This window comes from Uloborus diversus, chromosome 5 (genome assembly GCF_026930045.1).
Source record: "Uloborus diversus isolate 005 chromosome 5, Udiv.v.3.1, whole genome shotgun sequence".
Classification (NCBI taxonomy): Eukaryota; Metazoa; Arthropoda; class Arachnida; order Araneae; family Uloboridae; genus Uloborus; species Uloborus diversus.
In genome coordinates, this window is record NC_072735.1 from 29,134,858 (window position 1) to 29,159,178 (window position 24,321).

Here is a 24,321-nt window from a genome sequence, read left to right on the forward strand (position 1 = left end):
CAAATGACCTTTTAATTTTCTACTACGGGCAAAGCCGTGCGGGTACAGCTAGTGCACAAACATTTAAAGAAGTATCTAAAGCTCACAAATCCGGCATATGTGCTTTACGCTGTTTCTTACGGCTGCTAAACATTAGACTCAGTTTTTAAAAAAAACTACCAAAATTTGAAACACTTGTGCTTTCTCATGTCTTTATGTGTCTTTCTATTCATCTATAATGCCACGAAAATACTTTTTTTTTTATTTTGGGCGTACATTTTTCCTCTAACATTCGAAAAGACTCGGATGTATTCAAAAAAGTAGTAACGGATAACCTAATGACATAAACAAGTACTTACTTTGCCTTTGGTACTAAGAAATTAGTACTTAGTAACGGATAACCTAATGAGAAAAGCAAGCAATTACTTTAAATTTGGTACTTAAGAAATTAGTACTTGGTAACGGATAACCTAATGAGATAAGCAAGCTCGTACTTTAATTTGATACTAAGAAATGTGGTGCAACGAGCGTGACGGGGTCGTAAATTTTGCTCGTTGAAACGGGAATTTCGTTGTAATGAATTTCGAGCAATGTTATTCATATTAAATCGGGACTGAAAATTTATCTCGTTGAAACAGATTATTCATTGCATTGGAATTAGTTGTAACAGGATTTCATTGTATCGAGAATGTCGTAGTAATTCAAGTAATGTAATGGAAGTTAAATCAGGACTGAAATATTTTTCGCTGAAACGGATATTTCGTTGTATGGGCATTCACTGTAACGAGATTTCACTGTATTTAAACATTGCTTCAGAAATTTTTCAAAACTTATTTAAATCAAATTGAATGCTTTCGTGTTCTTCATAAAATTCATGTAAAGAAAGAAGCACCTAACTTTATCAGATGCTTTGTGCAACCATTGAAACTTTTATCCAAACGCAATAGCCCTTGAGTTAAATTCAAACTTATCCTGTCCACACGCATCGAATATATTCGCTCATGCTCTCAAATTTCACTGCTGCCAGGCATTTTTCTCCCTAATGATATGTGCTATAATGATCTCCCCTTATACGGAAAATTATCAACAAAAGTATCATGAATTTCAGATATAGAATGCAAATTATCTATTAGAATTAAATACCGTTGTAACTCTGCTGATGAGCTCACCTCATGCTTTTTCAAATTATAAAAATATTTTTTTCGACTAGTACTAAAAATTTCAAATTTTCTGAGAAAGTAAAAGCATCAAAGAAGACATGGTTATCTCTTCTTTGTTTTTTGAGCAATCACGAATTGCTTATTGTTCTCACTTGACGATTTTGATGTCCTTTGATTTTATTTCCCCCCTCCCCCCCCCCCAGCGCCTTCCTCTGCAGTACCACCGTCGATCGGCCCCTCCCGATGCTGCTTCTCCAGCGAGCAACACGTCCATATCCTACACATACGCATACAAAAACAAACGCACGCACCTGCATACACACACACACACACACAAGCTTGCACACATGAACACCTACACACACGCATGCCTACACACATGAACGCCTACCCATACGCATACCTACACACACGCACGCCTACACACACATGCGAGCGTACATACATACATACAAATAAACGCACTCATTCATACACACACACGCCTATACACACATACACACATGAGCACATACATATACACACGCATGCGCGTACATACGCACACACAGGCCTATACAAACACACACGCTCGTGATTGCGAAAAAAATAATTCAATTAAAATTAATCTAAAAATGCATCTTTTTTTTTTTTTCAAAATGTCAAATTGAATACAATATTCTCCCTTAAAACTGCAGTAAAATCCCGTTACAACGATTCAAAGGACTGCAAATGTTGTTCGTTGTAATCGGAATTTCATTGTAATGGAATTCATGCAATGTAATGGCTATTAAATTAAGGCAAAAAATGTATTTTGTTGAAACGGATGTGTCTTTGTATAAATATTCATTGTAACAATAGTTCACTGCATAAGCAAAATGTTGCTCTCCCCCCCCCCCTTTAAAATCACACAAACTTCGAACAAACCATTGTCGTGAGGTAAGTACAAAATGAAAATATAAAAAGATTACAATAAAACACAAGACAAAAAATTTTTTTCAAAAATGAGAGGCAAATTGAGCCCAAGACCTGCAGAACGGCCGTGGCGACTTCTTCGGCCTTGTCTGTATACAGCGTTAGCGTTGTACAGTTCAGATCTATTTTGAAGAGGGTCACTAAAATTAACAAGTCTCCGGTAATTAATGATAAATTAATAAGTCTCCTTTTATTTAAGAGGGACAACACAGGCCTTTTTTTTCCTTCCTGGAGTCACAAAATAAAGCGCATAACTATCTCTGTGTACGTGTATTTTGTCACCTATTAATGAAATATACATTGAGTTTGAACCTTTTCCTTTTCCATAGAAAAATTTGAAAAGACGGGATTGTTCCGACATTTCTTTATAAATTTAATGATTAACTATAAAATTAATTATTTATGAGTTTCAGATGTCATAATAAATGTTTCTATTTTCAGAAATTTTTTAATCAATTCCGAGATTAGAACATTGTTACAAAGATTAATGCAAAATTTCACTTATCTTTATTAGTAAAACGGATCAGGTTACGGAATTACAAGTACCTTCATCTTAATTCTTAAAAAGACTTAATGTTCGTGGAAAAAGTACGATCGATTCGAGATTGTGAAGGAGCAGACACTAATTTCCTCTTTTGTGTAGAAAATGAATTAAACATTTAAAAACCATATCGAATATGAAATTTTTCTTTCACTAAAAGCAACATTACTTCCAACCAATAGATTACTTGTTTTGTTATCTGCTTTCTTCGAAGAAAGATTTAATAAACGAACATTGTTATGCGAGTTTTGTTTCCGAACAAAAGTACATCTTGAGTGTTTCAATGCTTCCCAACTATTCGTAACATTGCCCAATATGATATACTCTTAATTAAAGTTCAAATTATATTCTCATTGTTCATCCGCAAATTTAATTCTTTGGAGAAAAGTGCATAATAGCATCTGATAAAGGAAAATAAATGGGCGTTATATTATTCCTACTTCTTAATTTGAAAGCAAAATAATGTACGGGAGTGCTGCAGGGGGTAAGAAGCAGATAATAAGTGAACTCTGCCTTTAATTGCATTTGTAGTTTCCATAGATTTTAAAGAAATAAATATACAGTTTCAAAAGCTCATGTTTAAATTTTAAACCTGAGCGTGGTATAAACAGCATCAAAACCTTTTTTTACAACTCACAGGTTTTTTTTAATCAAACAAAGGTTCATTGTTCTATCTCTTTTTCGGCTTAACAAAAAAGGAAAACATATAAAAAAATTAAGATTACTGCTTTTTCCTATGTTGCACGCAGTTTTCTTTAAATAGTTTAGCAAACGCATAAATCACTATTTGAATTGTTTGCAAGTTTTTTTTTTTTTTTGTGTGTGTGTGTGTGTGTGTGTTATTGACGAAGTTTGAAACGCCGAAACCCTATAGAATGCCTAAGCACTGTAGGGAGACTAAGGATACTTGATCTTTAGGGATACATGAACCTATAGCCAAAAATGTACCAAAATCATTAAGTAGAGATTTGAAAACTGACAATTATATTGAAATTATACTTGTACATAAAAACTGGCAACATTTTGTTTTTTTCAGCCATTTTGTTTTAGCTCAAGAAATGATCGTCTGAATGTGACATAGGAAAGCATTCCGAAGTTTACATTATCCCTTAAATACAACTTTTAAAAAATTCCGTAGTGTCATGTTAAATTATAGAGAGTCTTTACTAATTGAGACATATTTTTAGTAAATTGCCACTGATTTTTAATAATAGAACAAGTATGTTTGTAAAAATTGCATATTAAGGATACTTGATCCCTTCGTTTAGAGGGATACATGATCCCAGGGATCAAGTATCTATATGACAATATAAACACAGGGAAAACAATATAACTGTTGTTTACTTAGTTGACATTAGTTTTAAACATTAAAAACCATGCTAACATAATAACATTTATCATAGTATGAGTGATAGATTTAAATAATAATCACTACTGTAAATATGCTAAACAATTGAAATATCAGTTCGCACTTGTAACCAACATAACACCTCAAACATCTAAACATAAACTAACTCTACTGATAAATTATGTTCTGATTAGCCAAATGAGCTTGAACAAGTTGAAATAGATGTTAAATCTTTGTTTGAAAGAAAAAATAAATGATTTTACTATAGTTAGATTTACAACAAAAAAACAAAAAAGTGAGTTGCCCATTATGTTGACCTATTAGCAGATAGAATGCAAAGTTGGACATCTAGAGTTTTAAATAAGTTTTCTGAAGCGAAAAGGTAATATGTTTAATCAATCTATTTTTAATACAAAATTGATAAAATATGTTAAGCTGCACACATCCAGTTGTGCTAAAGCGGAACTTAAAGAACTACAACAAACGAATTGTTTGCATTTGACTTTTAGGTTTCGAAAACATATAATACACATTCTTTTTTATGAGTACACTGATACTTACATTTCTCTTCCCTCTTTTTTAAGATTAATTCAAATGATGAAACTCTTAATTTAATTATTGCAAGACAAGAAGCAAATAAGATGATTTTCGTGCTTGTCATCCCATTTTTTTATTTGTTGTAATTTTAGCTTCATTACGCTACTTTTAAAAAATGTTAGTTTTATTTATAAAATATAGTATTTTTTTTGTTCGCAACTGTATTGGATAATAAGTAACTGATTAAAAGCATCATAAGTTCGTGAAAGTTTTGTAAATTTTTTTTACAAATGTCTAGAGAAATTTGAAACTACGTTATTTTGTGTTCACATTATTATAATCTAATAATGAAAATTAGAAATTGTTTTTTTATAGAAACATTATGTAGAAAACTAAAATCCATAAATAAATTGCCAATCTAATGAAAAGTCTATACATTTTCTCAGTGGGATCAAGTATCCCCCATGAAGGGATCATGTATCCTTTGATGTGGGGATGAATGAAATTTTATGAAATTTTTGAAAAAAAATTATTTTACCAAAACTATCTGTTTCATTTCAACTAAATAAAAATACTATCAGATAGAAGAAAATATTACCTTTGTTCACGTACTTTTTTTTTAAAAAAACTTATAATTTGCAGCAAAGAAAAAAAAAATGAAAGCTAAAGTGGGGATCAAATATATCCTGTCTCCCCTATACAACGTCAGACGGTTTGAGGCAAAGAATGAAAAGTGATAATTCTTACATACTTTCCTGGGTATTGAATATAACACTTAGGGATTCTATGGAATGACAATTTCTATTTAGACAGAACGTAAAAAAAGCTCTGATAAGGCCATTATATATTTTACCAACAGAGTTTGAAATCTGTTATTCTTTGAAACGCTTAGGTGCCTAAACGCTTTAGGTAAAAAGTGCCTAAAACAGCAGACAAGGTCAAGCTTGGTTATAAGCCAGAACTTCAGTTTTGCCTTCAATTTACGAGCTGAACCGCACCATGCTGCGGACTCGCACTGGTGAGATAAATTTACTTTATCAGCCAGTTTATAGGTGCTCTCAGCTTAAATAAGGTGATATCTGCCTCCAGCTTGGTTATTCACTATTCCCGACTAATGAGTCCTAACCAAGACGAAACTGCAGTCTCTGGGTGGGATAACCGAGCTGTCTGGCATGTAGTTCTGTACTAAATTAGGCTTACTGCTAAGCACCCTTTATTTTGTCGCAAATAGGTGTAAGGATAGTAGTTAAATATCCAACACTCGATTCATCACATCTTCTCAACGAATAGCATAAAAGAAAATAGTTTTTTACAGGAACAGTTTTTATCTATTTCTTAGCATTATGTCCAACTAATTTGTTTCTGTTTATCACACACAATTTAACAAAAATGATAAAATAAGTATTTTCAGGGTCGCATTTAAGGGAGGGCAGGCGGGGCTACTGCCCCAGGGCCTCCACAATAAAGGGGCCCCCACAATAAAATTTTTACAAAATATCCAAACCTTCACGGGTCGAAAATATCGGATATATACATATATATCAAAATATTCGGATATATATCAAAGTATCCGATATTTTCGAAAATATGATGATCTTTTTGAACCCTGATTAGGGGCCTCCACACTTCTAAATCCGGCCCTGAGTATTTTGATTATAAGACCCGAAATATATTTTGCTGTAAATAGATATTTAAATGAAAATTAAAACATTAGACACGAATTTCGTCAAATCTTTATCATCATACTATAAATTAAAACAATATTTTCAATATCAACTCGAACATTCCATATTCAATTTTAAATATCCTTTTTGAATCGCCCATTGTTTTCCAAATTGTTTTCTCAATCTTCCTCCAAAACTTTTAACTTTTTTGTGAGACTTAACGGTTTTTACCTATTACTCAACATAACTTCTACCAAATTTTCTGCTGTTGATCATAGACAGTTTAACAAAAATGGTTAAAATGAATATTTCTTCAAAAGACCCAAACAAATTTTGCCACAAATAGATATTTAAATATAAGTTAAAAATTAAACACGCATTTCATCACATCTCCATCGACATACCATGAAATAAAACCATGTTTTCAATATATCATCTCAAACATCTTATATTCATTTTTAAATCGCTGATATTTTTCATTGTTTTCGCAATTTTCGTCAAAAAACTTCAACTGTTTTTTGTGAGACTTAACGGTTTTTACCTGTTTCTCAACATAACTTCTACAAAATTTGCTGCTGTTGATCACAGACAATTTAGTAAAAATGATTAAAATTAATATTTCTTCAAAAGACCTAAATATATATTGCCGCAAATAGATATTTAAATAAATGTTAAAAATTACACACACTTCATTACATCTCCATCGACATACAATAAAATAAAATCATGTTTTCAAAAAAACAATTTGAATATCTTATATTCATTTTTAAATTTCATTCTTAAACCGTTGATACTTCCCATTGTTTTCCCAAATTGTTTTCTCAGTCTTCGTGCAAAAATTTTAACTGCTTTTTGTGAGACTTAACGGTTTTTATCTATTTCTCAACATAACTTCTGCAAATTTACTGCTGTTTATCAAAGACAATTTAACAAAAATGATGAAAATGAATATTTCTTCAAAAGACCTAAATATATTTTACCACAAAAAGATATTTTAATAAAAGGTAAAAATTAAACACTTATTTCATCACATATCCATTGACATACCATAAAATAAAATCATGTTTTCAATATATCATCTTATATTCATTTTTAAATCGCTGATATTCCTTATTGTTTTCCTAAATTGTTTTCTCAATCTTCCTCCAAAACTTTTAACTTTTTTGTGAGACTTAACGGTTTTTATCTATTTCTCAACATAACTTTACAATTTTGCTGCTGTTAATCACAGACAATTTAACCCAAATGATGAAAATTATTATTTCCTCAAAAGACCCAAATATATTTTGACACAAATAGATATTTAAATAAAAGCTAAAAATTAAACACGCATTTCATTACATTTCCATTGACGTACCATAAAATAGAACCATGTTTTCAATATATCAACTTGAATATCTCATATTCAGTTGTAAATCTCATTTTTAAATCGCAGATACTTCCCATTTAGGCGAACGAATAATTATCAATGCAACACATCTCCAACGAAATGGAGGGAGATTATTCTGAGGGCTTTTGAAATCCTTTCTCCATGCTCGTGACCATCCTTATTAAAAATGTTAATGAATGCAAATGTTAACAGCGGAGGAAAGGTAGAAATTTCCCTCGCTCGAAACAGTTAACAAAGGACTCCTAATTCTGAAAGCAGACGAGAGTAACGGGTCTTTTGTTTTCGTTTCAAATTGCTCTAGTCCAACACAAAGGCTAAGAGAGAGGATTTTGTATTTGATAATGAAAGTAAACATTCGCCTCCTAACGTTGGGAGACTTAGTCAGCAGAAATAATTTCAGTTCCTGGAGATGAAGGGATGATATTGTAGGAGTGAAAAAATGATGTATTGTAAATTTTAGTGAGCTTTCGTTGCTGATTTTATTTATTGGTGATCTTTGATGTCGTGTTATTAGTATTTATTACGGTATACGTGTGTCAGATTAATTAGTTGTGAGTTTTGAGTATTTTCTCGTATTTTAATTGTTTTTCTCGTACTGAATACTTGTTGAGTATTTCCTTTTCTCCCCCCTTCATTATAGTGCACTGAAATAGATTGTTTTTGAAACATTAACTTGCAACAAATCGTACTGAAGTTATGGGTGATTCTCTTGAAAATAGCAGAATTTGTGATCTATACGACTGTTGAATCGTTTTATCAATTTTTTTTATCAATACGAATTGCTTTATCAATTTGAATAATTATAAATAATTTTTTATTTATTATTCTTTGTCTTGTTAACAATAAAGTATGAATGATCTATTCATAAGTAATTTATCAAAGTTTTCAAATCATTTGGCCAAGAAACAGAGAGAACAAATGAGCTTTTAAAAATTGGTCTAATTATAAAGGAAAGTTAAAATCGCAAAAAAGTACTGTTCAAAAATTTTTTTTAAACGTTTCTGGAAACTGACGTAATGTGCTAAATTCCTGCCAATAACATATTTGGTTAAAACCAGGAAAGTTTCCCACTGAAAGTTAGTAACCTTCCTGAAATTAACCAGGAACCTTTCTGGAGAATTAAGAAACTCCCAATCAAAAGCCGGTCACGTTTCTGGAATGAACCAGAAAATTTCCATAAAAACTCAGAAGGCTCAAAGTTTTTAATGCAAATATATAAGTAATTCTGAAAATATATTTTTGTTCCAATCCAGAAAATTTGAGTTCACTTTTGGGTTTTAGTAAATGAAATGGAAACTACGAGTATTAAATAAGATAAATGTGTTCATAGAATTAATATTGACTTGTAAATAGCAGATTTAACATGCGAATCTGAATTTGTATGGATAAGCAATTATTAGTTTCAACTTTCAAAACACGGAAATTTTAAATTTTGGCCTAATGTAAGGAGATTAAAACGACTCGACGAGTTTTATATATATATATATATATTATTAACATGCATGCTATTTGTATTCATTATTGTTATTTTTGGAAATCATTAAAAAATATTATTTTTTTGATAAAATAAATTTATTCCATTCTATCTGTGTTTTCGAATATTTTATTATTTTTGGTATCTTTAACCCTTTGTGAATAAAACTAGTTAATAACACAACTTTATCGCAAAATTTAAATATTTGGTTCGCAAAAATGCTTTGCTTTACTGAAGTCCTTTTTTTTCAAACATTTTCTCCTTGCTTCAAAGTGAATTTTAAAAATTTAATCCAAAGGTTTGTAAAAAAAAAAAAAGGTTATGTGTGCCGTTTCAATTTCAAACAACCTTCGATATACAGGTAAGAACCCAGACTTCGTTAAATAAATCTAGCTATTAAATCCTTTACAATGTAAGAAAGTTCCAAAATATCAGATTATTTCCAGACAACTTTCCTGGGTTTCACAAATTCCCCTCCCCCTCCGTCTCCGGTGAAAATAAAACATTTTTGCCAAAAAGCTTTCTGGCAGCGAAGTATCTATCCGTTGTATCAGTATGTATACTGTAATAGATACAGACTAGTAAGTCGTGATAAAAATCTAATTCTTCAAAGGGTGCCGTAAATCGAAGAACTTTGTAAATCTCTGATTTAAAGGACTAGAATGTGTACTAAAATTCCCTTGCGTAAAAACTAGAAATTTCATTCAAGCATGGAGACAGCAGTAAATTCGATTGATACCTTGACTAAATCTAATGTTTGGCACTCAAATGAGTTAACGATATTAAAATGGAAGAACTGAAACTAAAAAAAAACGCTTTTGAGAAAAGTAAATTAATATTTTGTGGATATTTCGTGGCGAAATGGGGATTTTTCAAAAAATGCAGTGTTCCGGTTCATGTCTACGGTTGTTGATTAATAATGGAAACTAAAAACATTGTAAATATTACTGAAATCTCTTGTACATCTGGACAGAATTCCAATTATTGATTTGTCATCTAAAATTGAGCATTAAATTTCAATTTTGAGAATAAAAACTGTCAAATAACTATTTTTAAAAATAAACTTTTTTATTCACTAAGGTAAAAACACCAGTAGTGGTCAGTGCTTCAGTAGACCACTGTAAGGTTTATAGTATTTGAAAAAATAGGATTCCAGATCCCCCAATGGATTAAAAATGCTTCAAATGTGCAAGAGGTATTAGAGATCCTATATACGGAGAGATTGGACAACGACGCGCCGCGCCGCTGTCCGCCATGTTTAGTCCAAGTGTTGTTAGCTGTATGAATTTCTAGATTTCCTACGAAATATAGGACATGAAATCTTTGAAGAATACACTGATTTTTCTTCTCCTTGTATTTTCATCAAACGGAGTGAGCGCCTAGTCTGGCAATCCGGTGCCAATCGTTTCTTATCATCATAGCGATTACAAAGAAAAAATTTTTTCTCAGAAGTTTATTCATGATGATAGAAAACAAACATATATTTGTGATCTGCGCATTTCATGTCATAATATCATAACTAGATTCTAATTTTTTCTATACAATGTAAAGTGATATTTGGGGCAGAAGATGCATTACGGTTTACGGGGAGTGAGCATTTTGGACATAAGATGGCCGCCGCTCTGAATTTGTCCAATCTCTCCGTATTTAGGATCTCTAGTATTACCTAATACACTTTTGAATCTATCGGGAAACCTGGAATACTATTTTTTCAAACATGAACATTGAATTGGCCACTACTGAAGCACTATTAAACACTGGCCACTATTGGCGTGTTTACCTCAACTGGCGAGATTTGGAATCAATAAAAACTGTAATTACAGGCGAAAAATAGCTTGTGATGTGCAGTTCATATAGACTACTGAAAACCTTAGTCTTGAGGAAAAACACATCACTTTATTTTGAAAAACTTTTTTAAGAAAAAACTGTTGGATATTATAAGACAACTACAAAATCGCGTGTCAGGATATGACGGGGGGAAATTGCTTCTGTATTTGAATAAAGCAATGGCCTGTTTGGTGATATTTTGATGGTTGAAATTTCAACCCTAACTCCAGTGGATGAACCCTTAACTCCAGTAGATAGCGTTCATAGTTAATCACTTTTTCGTTTCTTCATCCCTCCTGAAATAAAATGACACATGCTTACCATTAAAACAGTTAAGTTACCTGATCCAGTTCAGCCCTGTCATCTTAACTAATAATAAAGTTGAAAGTCTCTCTGTCTGGATGTCCGGAGGATGTCTGTTGGATGTCTGGATGTCTGGATCTCTGGGACGCGCAAAGCGCCTAGACCGTTCGGCCGATTTACATGAAATATGGCACAAAGTTAGTTTGTAGCATGGGAGTGTGCACCTTGAAGTGATTTTTAAAAAATTTGATGTGGTTCTTTTTCTATTCCAATTTTAAGAACAAAACTATCATAAGATGAACGAGTAAATTACGAAATTATTATAACGTGGAACCGTAACATGGGCACAAGCCGATTAGCGAGATACGAAATCATCATATCGTGGAACCGTAACATGGGTACAAGCCAATTGGCGAGAAAATTCACCATACATATTTGTAAATATACAGGTGAACCAAAAGACCTTTTAATTTTTCTATTACGGGCAAAGCCGTGCGAGTACCACTAGTACACAATAAAGCCTCTCCCTGCATGTTAAACATTACTGAAACATATTATCAAATTATCATGCCTTGGTGCGAGTTTCAATGTTGATGACGTCAGGAGCGTTAGTCGGTCAATGCCTATTTTATATATATGAGGAAAGATTCTAGAAATTGGCATGTTGTTGTACATTGAAAAAGTCAAATGTTTTAGAGCTCTATTGTGTATTGTGACTCAATATGAAAATTGTTTATGATCTATAAGAGAGAGAACAAAAGCCCTTTTAAATTTAAGAGTAAAGGACTCTAAAAATGTTTAATCAAACTAATTTATGCTAATATTTGCTTCGTTAAAATATCAAGCTCTGCTCTATTTAAAGTTGTGTTACAAAGCTGCATTTAAGTTCTTGATTGTACATAATCTTTCTTGCGAAGTAATAAGAATTTAATCTTTGAAAAAATAGTGGTTTTCCTTTTACGGATATTTTGCAGTAAGGTTCGCTTCAGTCTATTGATAATAGGAACAAAAGCTCGTTTTCTATCCAATGACTAAAAGAAAACTCTTTTATTTCAATGGGTTCGGTGAAAACGTTCCCATATAATCAATACTTGCCTGTGGTGGAAATGATGCAATTTTGAATCTTGTTGAGGAACATTAGGTTTGGGGTTTTCAAAAGTATTGAAACATAAAACATCCAACAGAATAGTTTTGGAAAACGGCTGAAAAAAGGATGAAATTCAAATGATGTCTACTTTGAGAGTTTCAAAAGAAGAATATATATTTAAGATTTGAATTTAGACAATGTATATGTTCATTTCCACCTAAACTTTAACTTATGGTGGCATTTTTCTCAATTGTGAAACTTTTTTGAATGGGTCTCTAGAAGAAGGGCATATGTTATACTCTATCTTCATTAACATTTAGTTCTTCCTGTCCTAGAAGAAGGGCATATGTTACAACTTAAAACTAAAATTTTTATTTTGTAACATTTGCCCTTCTTCTAGAGACCCATTCATTTATCTTGTCGAAGCAATAAAAGTAGCATTCTAACAAAAGAAAGTATAGTTTTGAGATAGAGAGCTCCTTCTTTTTTTCTTATTCTTATCTACTAGAAACTCGCCCGTCAAGGTATGATGGGTTAAAATTGCTTCTACATTCGGAGGAAGCAATTGCTTGTTTTGTGATATTTTGATTGTTGAAATTTTAACCCTAATTCTTATGGATTAACCCTAAACTCCAGTAGATAGACAGAGTTAATTGTTGACCATTTTTTCACTTCTTCATTCTCCTAAAATTAGTCTTATCAGTAAAACAGTTAAGTTACCGGATCCAGTTCAGCCTTGTTAAAATAAAGCATTTCCTGCATGTCAAACATTGCCAAAAAAGATTATCAAATTGTCATGCTAGGACACGAGTTTCATTGTTGGTGACGTCAGAGCATAACTTCGATCAGTGAATTAGTTATTTTCTATATTTTTGTGGATTCCATGTGCCACTGTGTTAACTAAAGCCGAGCTTATGATTGCTGTGGTACTTTAAGTTAGTCTACCAGATTACAGTACTGGACAAAAGTATTGCAAGTTTGAAAACTCTAACATTTATTCATGCATTTAAGATTCGAATTCAAAAGAAGTTCGTCTTCCAAAAAAGTTGTTCTTCCGTGCAACAACGCCCCAACTAAATTCAACAATATTAAAAGGTCAATGACCTATTTTCAATCTCGTCAAGCGATCCCGCTATTGCAAGCCTACCACAGACTGTTTTTCGAATCCAAAGTAACTTTCTAGAGACAGAGAAGATCGCTCCAAATATGGAAGCTGCTCGTTTACATGAAGCTGAAGTGAGAGAATGGACTTCGCAGCAGTTCAAGCAGTTCATCATACTTAGAGGAATTTCAGTCATTAATCGTATATATTTAGATGAAAGTCGGAAACATTTTGGAGCCGTCGAAATAGTAACCATATTATAAACAGTTGTTGTTTCCACTCATTTAAATGCAACGATTGTGCAGTTCAAAGCCATCTGAGTAAAATGTGTGTAGCGAAAAGATATAGGCTCAAAAACAACAGCTGGTTAGTTTGGTAAAAATTTCGGTAGCGTTTATTTGGACAACAATTCCGCTATGGGCAGGTAAAGGGCCGTAACAGCAAAATTTTCATTTTCATTTTTTTTTTTTTTTTTTTTTTTGTCATCTGTTGTACGTCAGCTTTATTGTACAAGCTTGCTTATTTGGTTTCCGCTGAAAGGAAAGCGCGAAGAAAGCGTCTAATTCCAACATTTCCTTTTTGTTTTTATTGAATCCAAAGCATGTTTCTTCAAATATCTCGAGAATTCATTTCTATAGATTCTGCCGTTTACCTGCCCACGATAGAATAGTATGCAATCTTAAACACTTTAAGGAAAACTTTACTCATACAGAGCTTATGGATTGATTTGAAAAGAAAAACTTTTATTGTAAAATTGTTCAAGAGATTCTGCTTTTTAAATGTTGCGAACTTCTTATATTATCATCTTGGTTGGTTCCATTCTGGTACGAAATATGAAAAATAATCCTGGTTAATAAAATCACATTTTTATTTGATTGAAATTTTAAATACAGTGGAAATTAAAATGTGGCAGTAAAACACAAAAATGTAAAAATGTAAATGGTGTTGTAAAAACAGCATATGAAACGTACTACAAAACGGAAACCTTACGTGTAGTCCATTTATCTATGAAAGGGGATTTTAAAAAATCCTATATCAATTAAGAAGGGTTATATTAGACAGTTTTAGATAAAAACTTTTGAAAACAAAAGTAAAGCAATGTTTTCTAAGGGTTGGAAATTATTTTCTGCTGTTTGCACCGCCTGGTTCATTGGAGTATAAGCAGAAAAAATGAAGTTTTTCAAAAGCATTTCAAGTTAGATTAAAAGAAAACAATAATTACTGCATGAATAATATATATATAAATGGCTGTGTGTGGGTATGTGTTTTCCTTATACACCTCCAGTTTACGTTTTAGATCTTTGCCAAGTTTGGCACGACGGTCCTTTGATGCTTAGAAATTCACATAGGAGTATCGTCGTCCTCCTACGGATGCAACCCCCCCCCCCCCCCATGCTAGTTTCCATTGCACAAATCTACAGTTTACGTTGAATCTTTGCCAATTTGACGCAGAGATAAATCGCTTGATCCTCAAGAATTCACATAGTGGAGTTCTCGCCAGAAAATCCATAAATCGGAATTTTTACAACTATTAATAACAATGACTCAATTTTCGAAATCCAAACAGTTCTGCATTAAATTTTAGAGTTATAAAATTGCTCTTTTTCATACGTTGACGGACAATTTTACTCCATTTTTACTTCCTTTTACATAGTAAGGGAAGTATTGTATTCGCAAAACAAATTCACTCAAAAATCGGCCTCGCCCCCGAATAAGCATTGAGTTCTTTCTTCAACCCGAGCACACGTGGATATATGCCTAGGAACGTACAGACACCCGAAATATCCATTTTGAAAATCCCCTCGTTAATTACAACGAGTTTTCTCGTGACGTCCGTATGTATGTATGTATCTCGCATAATTCAAAAGCGATATGTCCTAGAAAGTTCAAATTAGGTACGTAGACTTCCAGTGGGGGTCTAGTTGTGTACCTCCTCTCTTGGTTGCATTTGGATGTTACAAAGGAGGTCATTTGCACCTTTTTGGGGCAGAATTATTGTTAGTTTCAAGCAAATTCAAGTGGTGTTATAATTTGGCAAGCACTTGGCTAGGTATCACCAAGCTTTTGGTCGCGAAGTACTGTCGGCAACTTGGTGTCGAATTTGAAGGGCTTTTTTTTAAATACATAAATTTGGTATCAATTTGACTATATTTGGAGAGTTAACCATTGAATCACATTAAAATTGCCAATATTGGGAAAATTTATCTGTACAAAACGTTTTCTTTGCTTCGGTTCGCAACAAACTGGTGAAAATATTTAAAGTGTTACTTTGCTTACTCCGAGGGACTATCATCATTAAATTGGAGTAAAAGAAAGTCATCTGATGCACACATCAGCTTGTTTTCTTTTTGAATTAAGCCTGATTGTAGAACATGCGTCGCTTGACACAACTTTTATTTTCGAGGTATACTTTGCAATGCCGTGAAACTCTATTCATGATTTCAAATGGTTACGTTTTAAAATGGTTATTAGAATTTTATTTAATAACATATTTTGTTCCCTTGCTTTAAAAAAATAAGGGAATACGGACCTAACATTAACTAAAGTTTTGGTTGAACACATAACATCAGTATTCCGATTTCATATTTGTTAAACCAACATAAATGCACTTTATTTTAAACTAGTAGCCATTACAGCCGGTAAAACACATACCAAGTACCTCCTTCTTGTATAATGAATAAAATATCACAAAAATCCCTTTTTTCCGATTTCTGAGATGTTATTTATTTATAAAGAAACATTTACCCAAAGAGGATTAGGTCATTCTTTTTTAAATGTGTGTTAGAGGAAAAGAAATTTCGAATCTAAAAGCAAAAATTCCCTTGGAAGCAAACGCTGTTTTTCTAATGCTTTTATCCAAACAAAACTCTTGAATTTTTAAGAGTTAAAAGTTCCAGTTGGAAAACCACAAACATAATCACGCTGAAAGAGATTACGCATGGTTTAATCTTGAAGAGAATGGAACGTTGTGGAATGTCGTTGTGAATGGAATTCCTACAACAATCTGGAGAAAAATATACTTTGGTGGTTTTTAAGAAAATGTGGTTTTATGCTCGTTCAAAAGAATTCATTTTCGAATGGATGAAACTAAATATTTAAGTAATACTGCCGTGGAAGGGTATATGGCAGTATCTTCATAAATGAGTTTTTGAGATATTTGGAAAAACGTGTCTTGTATTCCTTATTAACAATGGTGAAATGTTGGAAATTGACTTTTTTTATCGCACTTTATTTCACTGAAAATAAAGCACGCAAACAAGCAAACTTTGACGTGGCAGCAGCTAAAACAAAACGTCTCCAAAAGCAATCTCATGCAGGTGTTATAACCCATTTCGAGCCTAGAACATGGCTTGGCTTCAAGACAGTATCATCAACTTAAAAACAGTTTTGCCATCATTAGGCTACTTTGGAAGACTATCTACCAGATTAATCTTACGACAATACCATAGACATGTCTATAGACAGTACTGTTTACAATTTAAATTGCCTGCTGTTCAATCTAGTTCCTTTTTTCCGAAGACTATACATTCTAAAGCTCATAGTTTCTGCATTGAAAAAAGTCTCCTTAAAATCCCGAAATACGCGTCTGCAACCAATTTGCTAATTTTTGCTCTACCTACGTTGTTGACGAAGGTCATACTGCTATCATATTATAAAAGTTTGAATAAATACCTTTGTGCATAATAAATAAAATAATAAATAACAACGTCAAATAGCACAATTGGCAAATTACTTGATATTTCTTATTTTACATAGGGGAAGCTGCTTTGCCCACGGACGGTTGTACCTACGGACGTTGTTCGGGAAATTCCGGGTATCGTCGAGAGAGATCTTAATTGGGGTTCAACGTGTGTGTCACAGCCTTCTCCAGTACCCCAGGAAGTTTCAACGCCATCAAACGAACATTTAAGATTCTATCACATTTTTTCGGTTTTAGTAGGATCTAAGTAAAAAATACCATGAGCAATTTCTTTTTTTTTTTTTTTCGTCCGTCGTGAATTGTATTATTAATTTTTGTTGTAGGTATCATGATTCCCTGCGTTTTGAAGGTTTTGTTTTTGATTTTTGATGTTATAAAACTGTGGTCCTGTCGATGTGACTGCCTTGCAAAACCAAAATGGCATACCTTTATACCCAAAGACACACAACCATGTGTACCCACGGACAGCAATTTTTAGTCTCCTTGGGTCACACATAAGTCTTCTTACAATGTGAAGTGCCTCAAAATAGTGCCTAGTCATCAACGTCCGAAATTTGCTTTCAACAATGATGATGAATTTTAAGTAGGGCTTGGAGTTATAGTGTTGAAGTAACCCCCACTTGTTGTAGGATCTACAGGCCGTCAATCCCACCTGTTTTCATTCGAAGTCAACTTTTCTAGATTTTTGTTTGTCTAATGACTAATAACTTTTTTAAAGAGTTCACTGGTGTTAAAGATTAAGGAAAATTAAAATAAGGGAAAAACCTTCGATTAATTTTCAAAGTTTAATTTCTGTTGGAGATTTTATTTAATGTTGTTTTCAATGGATGTTTGCAAGGTATTTCAATATAAAATGGCTTATGAAAATGTATTGAGTATAATTGAGTTCCTCAGACCTATGTATATATTATTTTTTTTATATGTCCACGGGTACAAAAGGCACCTGTCCGCAAGGTGAACGAGTTGTTGTACCCACGGACAAAAAAAGATGGTTTTTAAGATTTTTTTTTTTTTTTTTGAGGTTGAAAGCTTTGAGATTTTCACCTGACAAAAATTGCCAAATTAGATAATAAGTTGTAGATTCTGCCAGAATATTTTTCCCGATCGATTATCCATTCCCAGAGACCAGCAAAAATTTTGCAGCTTATCAAATGTTGTATGCATTCAAATGTAGTTAAATTTATTTACAATTAATTGTTAATTGTGGTAATTTGAGGGAGAGGGGCAATTTTGAGAAGAAAGTCTAGTTTTTTGTACCACATAATGCCATATTTATTCCAAATTACAGCAAATACTCCACAAAGCTGCGAGAATTTTCCTCGTATCTCTGAACAAATTTTCACTCAGGATTTAAAATAATTGCTTTCAGTGACACACTATTCGTTTAAATTAAAAACAGAAAAAAAAGAAAGAATAATCTCACAAGAAATGAATTTCTTTCATTAGTTTAAGTTACAGTTCTTTTACCGAGATGAAATATTTCTGAAAAATATTTTAAACTCCCCTGGGAAAGCTCCTCCGGAATAAAATCTGAAGCGAAAAATTCTCATCTCTCGTAAAAGGGACTATCAAGTTTAAATCCTCACAGTGAAAGAAATAATCAAAGATTTTTCTCATTCTTAATTCATGCTCTCCATCAGAAGGAAATGAAATATTTCTCTCGTTTCCGTAAAGAAAGAGCGATATGTTCTGCTTCCTATGATGGGTATTATTCGCCGCTTTTTTGCAGCGTTGGGAGAAAATTAGATTATTGAAAGATCAAGAGATGAGGGATTTAACGAGAGACACAAAAGCAATGTTCGAAGAAATGGGGGAAAAAATAAATGTAAAAATTAAAATTGGTTGAAATGTTCGATGTTAAATAGGGTAATGTCAGTCTCATTAATTGTCTTCAGCATCCGATGGTAGTGGCATTTTGGTTGCTCATAAGATTAAAATGTTTGATATTTAATAGGGTAATGTCAATCTCATTAAATGTGAGGGTATTAGTATTCTGGGCACACAAATCAGTGCTGAAACGTTCGATGTTGAGGGTCATGTCAATTTCTTTATTTGTCATCAACATTTCATGGTATTAGTGTTTCGGTGCACAAATCAATATTAAAATGTTCAATATCTTAAATAGGATAATGTCAATCTCATTATCTGTCATCGGCATTTGACGATATTAGAATTTTAGGTACATAAAAATGGATTATAACGTTCGGGGTTATGACGCTCAGGTCAATTTCATTATTTGTCATCAACATCTCGTGGTATTAGTATTTTAGGTACAAAAATTAATATTAAAACGTTCGATATATTGAATAGGATAATGTCAATCTCATTATTTGTGATCAGCATTTGAAGGTATTAGTATTTAAGGTATACAATAATCAGGATTAAAACGTTTGATGTTGATGGTCAGATCAATTTCATTATTTGTCATCAACATTTCATGGTATTAGTATTTTAGGTACACAAATTAATATTAAAATGTTCAATGTTTGTCAACTATTTATCATCTGCGTTTGATTAATAATGGCACTGGCACTTTCTACAATTTAGATGTATACGCAATTCAAGATTTAAACGTTCTATATTAAATAGCGTAACGTCAATCTCATTATATGTAATAAGCATTTTATGGTATCAGTGTTTTAGGTACACAAATCAATCTTAAATAGGGTAAAGTCAATCGCATTATTTTTCAATAGATTTGATCAATATGACACTATCATTACCCACAATTACGACAGATACATTAATTAAATTTTAAAACGCTCTGTATTAAATAGAGTCGTCAATCTCATTATTTGTGATCAGCATTTGAAGGTTTTAGTATTTAAGGTATACATAAAACTGGATTAAAACGTTTGATGTTGATGGTCAGGTCAATTTCATTATTTGTCATCAACATTTCATGGCATTATTATTTTAGGTACACAAATCAATATTAAAATGTTCAATGTTCAATAGGATAATGTTAATCGCACTATTTATCATCAGCATTTGATTTATAATAGCACTGGCACTTTCCACAATCTAGATGTATATGCAATTCAAGATTAAAACGGTCTATATTAAATAGCGTAATGTCAATATCATTATATGTAATAAGCATTTGATGGTATCAGTATTTTAGGTACACAAATCAATCTTAAATAGGGTAAAGTCAATCGCATTATTTTTTCAATAGATTTGATTAATATGACACTGGCATTACCCACAATTAAGACTTATACATAAATCAATTTTAAAACGCTCTGTATTAAATAAAGTCGTCAATCTCATTATTTGTGATCAATGTTTAACGATGTTAGTATTTTAGGTATACAAATAAGAATGAAAGCGTTTGATGTTGATGGTCAGGTCAATCTCATTATTTGTCATCAACATTTCATCGTTTCGCAAATCAATTTTAAAACGCTCTACATTAGATAGGGTATCGTCAATCTCATTATTTGTTATCAGTATTTGATGATGTTAGTGCTTTAGGTAAAACAAGATTTTGTTGATGATTTAAATTTATTGTTAAATTACGTATGCGAATGAAAGAAAACATTTTTCTCCCACGGGTACTCATTTTAGAAGCAAATGTTTATGGGTGCTCTGTCACTTACATTACTTAATTCCAAAAATTCCCTCCAGAAAGCTTTTTGAATATATCAGATAACTGTTGTTGGTGGGAGGATTTTTGTTTTTTTTTTTTCGGAAACATTTCCGTTACATCAAATAGGGTTTCTGAACATTTTTACAGTGTATGAAACTAAACTTTGGGGTAAATTCCCTGATCTTCCATCAGGCAATAATATTAAGACTTCAAAATACTCTTTTGAAAAATTTAAAGCCTAAATAGCATGACAAAGAGTTGTTATTTGAAAATGGCAATTTTATTATTCTGAAACCTATTAGAGACGACGTAATCGAGTCCTGTGAAAATGAAACGCGTTATACGAAAAGTTGTATACCGCACAGACCTGCTGCAAGAAAATAAAAAATATTTTTTTATTTACCCGCTCATTTTGTGTGGACATATTTTTTTGGTTCAAACTGCTCTTAAATTATCTTATGAAGCTGTGACAATCTTGAAAGAAGCAGTAATTATTCTTAGAAAATTTGAAATCAATTCCATAGAGTTAGGAAATGAATATCTTGAATCTTGTGTTCAATCAGGTGCGAAAGAAAATCGAAGAAAAAACCTTTGTATGTATCTGCTATTAATTGGGACAACTGTGACAGTAATTTAGACCTTTTATTACCACTATTAGACCTGATACAAAGACCTGGTAAAGTGCAACAAAACAGTTTTCTTTGCACATAGCTTTGATCCCGTTTTATTGAATTCTATATTCCTAAATAAAATTAAGTGAATTGTTGAAGAACGAGAAATGGGTAGTGATTGGAGCTTAGCTTTTAATGCTGAAATAATAAAAAAATTGCGCGAGTGGTGTTCTGAGCTGAATGTATTGAAGCATTTTTTGGTTTCAAGATATTACTTTACTGATTGTTCCAAAGTATTTTGAGAAAATATTCAACTTTATATTTTTTATGATTTTAGTTCAAAAGCGTACATAGTACTATCCTATTGCAGGTTTCTTTTAAAAACTTGTTCGATTCAAACAAGTTTTATATAAAAATTGGGAGTAGAACCTCTGAAAAATTTAAACCACAGTAAACTTCCGATTATCCGAGAGTGGATTATCAACAGAACGGATTATCTGCGAGTAAATCGACAATCAGGGACATTCATTTTTACAGCAAAAAGCAAGTACCAATGGGTTTTCTTTCTTCCACCCCCTCCCCAAAAAATGTTAAATTTAAACACAGCTGTTTTTGTTTTATGTATCTAATTACTAGCTGTATTCCCCGGCTTTGCACGGTCTACCTCGAAAATAAAAGTTATGTCAAGTGACGCATGTTCAACAATCGGACTTCAACTAGAGGAAAAAAAATCTGTAAAATTTCCCGTGCAAACAATCATTCTCAAAGAAAGAAAACGTCAAATTGAAAATTCCCGAACAAATTAAACGCAACTTGCCTAATTATCTTCTGCTGGTGGTACAAAAAAAAAAAAAAGATAATTCGCCAAATAATAATCGAAAGGAGAAATTTTTTAATCAAAATAAAAACAAAATTTTATTTCGTCGCAGTCGAGGGAAAGAAAGCGGCAACCTTCTGAAAATTTATTCACGTTAATTTAAAATGAGATCGCGCAAACGATAACTTTCCGATTTAAAAATTTCTGTTCCGTTAGGTTTAGCAGTGCTTTTTAATTTTTTCCCGGTAATTTTACAGCTTTTTTTTTTTTTTTTTGAAATTCGAAGAAAGTGACTGTACTCTATGGGTATTTTTCGCGGGCTTTCGATTGGCGCCAAAATTTAACTGGTCGCCGACTATCTGAAATATCTATAATTATTTCGGGTAGAAAGACACTTTTGATCCCACTTTCGGGCTTTAAAATTAAAATTCGAACGGTTCTGTTCTTTTTTGGCGTTCGAAAACCCCCTTACGTTCCTTCTCGGGTGCCCAAGTACCTCTCTGCCAAATTTGGTCCAAATCCGACGAAAACTGTGGAACTGTACAGAGAACATACATATATATGTACACACATATACACTGGCCTCAAAAAGTTAAGGTACAACATGTTTTTCGAAGCTCACCATAAAAAAGGCAGTAATAATAAAATGCACAGTTTACATGAATGATAATAACGAACTAAAAAGCCATTTAAGGAAAAAAGGTTGCTACAACTTTTATTTTATAAAAAAGAACATATTTTTACGACTGAGAAAAAAAATATACAAATATCAAGCTTTCGTACTTTTGTGTGTATGTTGTGTTGATTTTCAACTGTTGTTGACAGTTTCGGCGACAATAGTCAATAGAGTTTAGAAAAGGTCTCAGAATGTCGTTTACCATTTTCGTTAAGTTGGAAGGCAGTTATAGATGGGTGGAAATGGGATTGTCGCAGGATGTTGCTGCTAGACGTCTCAATGCGTCTCGTAGTGTTGTTCAGCGACTTTGAGATCATTACCGAGCAGAAAATTCTGTGTCCAGAAGACCTATTCCAAGCAGACCACGAGCTACAACACCTTTAGAGGATCGTTTTCTATTTCGGCCAGAAGGAGAAGAATCACTATTGTGCCGCAGCTTGTTGCAGGTCATTTTGTAGCATCAGGAAGAAGAATCTCTGCTACTACAGTGCGAAATCGTCTTCACAATGCAGGTCTCTATGCAAGACGATCAGTTGTGTGTGTTCCATACAACGGACCACGGCAAAGGATCCGCTTGTGCTGGGCAAGAGAACATGTTTCCTGGACCCAGCAGCAATGGGCTTGTGTGCTGTTCACAGACGAGTCCATTGGAGAGTGATACAAGGCGTCTACTGACCTCAAGGGGTTGAAAGACTACAGTTATAGAGATGGTGGAATAATGTTTCAGGCAGAGATCTCGCTCGGTGGTCACACTGACCTGCATGGGTTCCACGGTGGTACTGTGACTGGTCTGAGATATCAGGATGAGATCCTGGATCCATATGTCCACCCACAAGCTGGTGTTATTAGTAATGACTTCATTCTGATGGATTATAATGCACGACCTCATCGAGCTCGTATTGTTGAGGAGTATCTTGAAGATCACGGTTTGGGATGAATGGAATGACCAGCTCGATTTCTAGACCTGCACCCGATAGAACATCTTTGGAACTATCTTGGCAGGCAGGTTGATGCTTTAAATCCTCCTGCAAGGTCGTTACATGAGCTGGAACAAAGTTCACTCTGTGTCTGGTCTTCGCTTCCTTTTCCAGTGTCCGACAACTTAATAACAAGCATGGAAAATTGATGCCGCCAATAAATTTAAGTTAGCGGGGATAGCTTCCATATTAGAACCCATTTTTGTATTGTTTCTACGGCATTTTACTCCATAACACAGTGATGTTCTGTTTTCTTCAAGAATGAATTTTTCCACAAAGATTACTTTTTTGGTTATAAATCATTTTTTGCAATACGCTTATACAAAATTCTATGACGCATTCAATAAAAAACCATTTAGTGCACATGTCCTCCAAATTTTTTGTTTCTACATTCACTTATTTGCAAATTAGACACAAAAAACCGACTCTACCTTAACTTTTTGAGGCCAGAATATATATATATATATATTCTTTGTTTTATTTATATAGATTTACTCATATATATATATATATATATATATATATATATATATATATATATATATATATATATATATATATATATATATATATATATATATA